Source organism: Elephantulus edwardii, unplaced genomic scaffold (assembly GCF_000299155.1).
Source record: "Elephantulus edwardii isolate Elephantulus edwardi_28Jun2011 unplaced genomic scaffold, EleEdw1.0 scaffold00048, whole genome shotgun sequence".
NCBI lineage: Eukaryota > Metazoa > Chordata > Mammalia > Macroscelidea > Macroscelididae > Elephantulus > Elephantulus edwardii.
Window position 1 is genome coordinate 5,066,356 of NW_006399798.1, and position 4,837 is coordinate 5,071,192.

General features: G+C 43.8%; 1 protein-coding gene across 1 annotated transcript in view; it reads left to right on the top strand.

Moving 5' to 3' along the window:
• ST6GALNAC1 (ST6 (alpha-N-acetyl-neuraminyl-2,3-beta-galactosyl-1,3)-N-acetylgalactosaminide alpha-2,6-sialyltransferase 1) overlaps positions 1–4,837 on the top strand; it is a 27,040-nt gene that overhangs the window by 3,575 nt on the left and 18,628 nt on the right. The window lies entirely within an intron of this gene.

Genomic DNA, 4,837 nt, shown 5'->3' on the forward strand with positions numbered 1-4,837 from the left:
ACACACACACAGAGTGCGTGCGACAGAGGGAGTCAGAGACACACATAGAGACAGCGACAGAGTGAGTCACACACACACACACACACACACAGAGTCGGAAACAGAGAGACAGGGTAACAGGGACACACACACAGAGTGCGTGCGACAGAGGGAGTCAGAGACAGAGAGCGACAGAGGGAGTGGAGTGCGGGCCTGAGACAGGCCCCTGCAGGGAAGGGTCTAGAAGGTGGAAGATGAGTTACAGGCTGGCTCGGTCAGGGGCAGGCAGCACCCAGGTAGCAGCTGGCACAGCCACCTGAGGAAGTGTCCTCTTCTGAAATGGGACTAGGACAAGTTGAGGAGTCTGGAAGCGTTTAAGAAAGGTGCGGCTGCAGGGTGCTGTGAAAGGTGTTCAGGCAAGGTCATGACGCAGGTGTCAGCTTAAGCAGGACGGGTGAAATGCTAATTCGGCTGATCTCTGGTCAGGTTGGCAGACTTTGCTCTGACAGGTGTGTCTGTGTCCAGTTCCAGAGAAAATCCAAGTTTATGTCATGTCAATCACTTAGAAGTAAGAGTAAGCAGCCCTGGGCGGGTGTGGTGGTTTGAGATTTCAGAGACCCAGATTCCTTGTACCTTTTTATTGGGATATGCATTACTTATAGGAGAAAGCGCAGACCATAAGTGGACATTTCAACAAGTTTTAGCATATTTACCTGCTTGCAGTCAAGCCCAAATCAATACATTATTCCTCTCACCCCAGAAGATGTCCTTGTTGACATTTTACCTTCAACTCCAGGAAGATAAACACTTTCTGATTCTACCTTTATAGATTAGTAGTTTATAGTTCTGTAGTCAGAGCCCTTGGGTGGTGGTTATTGTTTGTTGTTGTTATGTGCTGTCGAGTCGCCTGTAACTGATAGTGATCCTGTGTACAACAGATCTGAGCTCTGCTCTGTCCTGAGCCGGTCTCACTAACTCGGACACACCTACCCACATTGCCCCAGTTACTGTGTCAGTCCATCTCATCTTGGGTGTTCCTATCCTGCCCTGTCCCTCCACCCTTCCAAGCATGATGTCCTTCCCAAGGATTGATCCCTCCTGGCCACATGCCCAGAGTATGTGAGACCGAGCTTTAAAATCCTAACCGCCAAGGAAAAACTTGCTTTTATCCTCTTTAGGACAGACTTGTTTGTTTTCTTGGTGGTCCATGGTATGTTCAAGTCTCTTCTCCAGCACAACTCAAAGGCATCAGTTCTCCTTCAATCACCCCAGTCATTGTCCAGCTCTCTGATGCACAGCAAGTAATTGTGAAGACCATGGCCTGGATCAGGCGCACCTTAGTCTCCAGCCTGACATTGTTGCTTCTCAATACTCTAGAGAGGTCCCTGACAGCAGATTTCCCTAATGCAATTTGTCATTTGATTTCCTGACTACTGGTGCCAAGAGTGTTGATTGTGGGACTGAGAAATTGTTAACAACCTTAATCTCTTCTCCATCCACCATGGTGCTGCCAGTTGGCCCAGTGGTGAAAGTCTTTGTCTTCTTGATGTTGAGCTTCAATCCATATTGAAGACTACAGTCCTTGACCTTCTGCAGCAAGCACTTCAGGTCCTCCTCAGGTTCAGCAAGCAAGGTTGTCTCATCTGCATGTCATAGGTGGTTGTTAAGTCTTCCTCCAATCCTGATGCCACATTCTTTCTCATAAAGCCCAGCCTCCCAAATGATCTGTTCTGCATATAAATTGAGAAGGTATGGAGACAGGATGCATCCCTGACAGACTCCCTACCTGATCCAGCGAATGTTTCCCTACTCTGTTCCCTGTTCTATTCCTTGAGTGGTACAAATGTTTAATGTGCTCACTGGCACCTAACGGAAAGGTTAGAAGTTCAAGTCTCCCCCAGAGCCATTTCTGAAGGACCTGGTGGTCTCCTTTGGAAGCAATCAGCCACTTAAACCCCATGGGGCACAGTTCTGCTCTGATGGGCCTATGTCATCGTGAGTCACGGTGGGCACCACAGTACAGCAAACAACACCAACCTTATGTTAAACTAATCAAGTCAGGTAAAAATATCAGTGGCATAATCAATAGAGAGTTGTGCTGCTAATCCAAGAAATGGCCCCTCTAGTGGTTCGAATCCACCAGCAACCCCACAGGAGAAAGATGGGCAATTTCCTCCCATGCAATTTACAGACTCTGGAAAAAATCACTGGAGAGGCAACCATGAGTTGGTTCTGACCCAACAGCTGTGAATTTAATTGAAGAAATTGTCTTTAACTCAACATAACGGGGTATTTTGGTTGGGTTTTATTATTTTTTTTTTTTTAAAAAAAAACAATTGCTTCACTTTAGGTGAAGATTTACACATTAGTTTCATATTCAACACTTCCTACACTAATTGCTCTTTGACGCTGGCTGCTGCCTCCACAAGGTTATAGACACCCCCCGACCTGTTTCTGCCCCTCCAGTTTCCTTGCCTTCTCTTCTTTTGGGCAAATGTTGCCTAAATGTCTGTTGTTTTTGTTTATTTGTTTGGGTTTTTTACCCCCCCGCCAAAGAAATAACAAATTTGGCTTGGAAGAAATTTGGCCAGAATTTGCTATTTTACTCCCCTCAGTTTATAATTTCTTCTGGGCTCCCTTCTCATCCCTGTGTATAAACTTGTGTATTTGTTATAAGGAGCACATTCCTTCACTTGACTGAATACTTTGCACACACATTGCTTTTGTTGTAATGTAGGGTTCCATGGTCTGTATGGGTCACTTTTTGTTCACCCATTCATCCACTGGTGGACGTATAGGTTGTGTCCATCTTTCTGCTGTCAGAAATAACGTTATGACGGACATGGCATATATGTGTCTACTTGTGTCACTGCCTTTATTTCTCTAGGGTATATACCTAGGAATGAGATTACTGGAGAGCATACAGTATTTATATATATTTATTTGTTTGTTTATTTTTAGGAAGTGCCATACTGTGGTTTTCTATTTTATAGTCCTACCAGCAGTTCAGTCTTCCTATAACCTGGCTGGTTTTAGTTGTTTTGTTAACGTTTTTGGTCAGTGCCATTTTTTGCAGGAGTAAGATGGTGGTTTTGATTTCAATCTCTCTAATGGCAAATAAAGGGAGCTCTGGCAGCCTAGTGGTAAGAATCTCTGCTGCAATCCTGAAGGCACATGGTTTAAATCCACCATCTGCTCTGAGGGAGAAGGATGGGCAATTTCCTCCTCTGAAAACCCACTGCAGTATCAACTATGCATCAGTTTTGACTCAGCAGCACACAACGGTGACAAATAAAGGCTCTCTGGTAGTGCTGTCGTTAAGGCATTTGGCTCTTTTTCTAAAAATTTTTTTTTTTGGCTCTTAATTAAAGGTCAGCAGTTCAAACCTACCAGCCACTCTTTTTTTCCTTCTTCTTGTGTACCATCTGATCTGACTGGCACAGGAGGAGATTGCCCCTCCTTCTCCAGCAGAGCATCTGATGGATTAGAACTGCATACCTCTGGGATTGCAGTGCAGCTCCTTACCACTAGGCCACCAGAGCTCCCTTGCCAGCCAACCACTCTAGGGAGAAAGGTGAGTCTGGCCAGTTCTGTGAAGATGCACAGCCTTGAACCCCTATGGGACAGTTCCACAGTCACTGGGAGTTGGAATTCACTTGATGTCAGTGGGTTCGAGTTATTTCATTTTGCTTAACAAAAATAAAATACCAATCTGGACGCTCTATGTCCCTGTCTTGCCTTACTGCTTTGGCTTCCAATACAGTCCTAAGAGAAAATGGGCCTTCTCGTCTCCTTCCTGCTCTCAAGGGGATGCTTTCAGTCTTTCTCCACTCAGAAACAAGCGTTTGCCGGGTAAATGATTTTTGGTTGACTTTTCCCCCTCTCCTTCATAGTTTCATAGTTGTCTTTGCATGCCTGGTTTCTGCTGAAAAATCAGTGCTTAATCTTATTGGTGCCCCTTTTGTAGGTGATACTTCCTTTTATGAACTGTTCTCCTAATTCTTTCTTTGTATTTAGTTTTGAAAAGTCTGATTATTATATGTTCCGGTGACTGTCTTTTAGGATCTTTCTTAAATGGGATTGAGCTTCTTGGATGAGAATTTTCTCCTCTCATATTAGGGACATTTTCTGTCACTAAATCTTGGAAAATTCTGGATCTCCTCCCCTCCTGTCATGGAATCCAATTTTTTTAATAAAGAGGAAGCTCTTTATAGTGTTCCACCTAACGCCCACTTTCTTCATTCTTTCCCATGATGATTCCTCAGGGTCATATGAAGATTTGTCCTCTATTTCATTAATTCTTCTATTGATTCAATTACACTTTTCTGTCCTTCCACTAAGCTGTTTCTGCTTTTATAATTTTAATCGTCTGACCTTCCAGTGTTTCTTTTAGTACAGTGTCTAATTACCTATTATTTTGTTCTGTTGTTTCCTTGTATTTTTCTTTCTAGGGTTTTATCTGTCTTTTCCTTCTCTCTTTGAGGATCTTGTATTAAGTCTTTTCAATTCTTTATCAAGTCAATCTATTACCGTTTCTTTCTTCCTTGGGAAGATTTTCTCCTCCTCTATTTTGCCTGGCTGAGCTCTGTTGGTATAGGCCATAATGAGTCGTGCTGCTTCCCCAAAGAGCTTACATTTCCAGTGGTTCCAGCAGCTCCATGAAAGAAAGATGGGCAGTCGCCTCCTGTTACGAAGCCTCAGAAACCCAGGGGAGGGTCACTGTGAGTTAGAAATGACCCAGTGGCAGGGAACGAGTGAAGGGTTTTGTTCTTCTGCTAGAACTATCTTACCCTGTTTCTTCGTATTATTTGTTATTGTCTCTTACCTCAAAAGGATTGTTGTTGCTGTTGTTATGTGC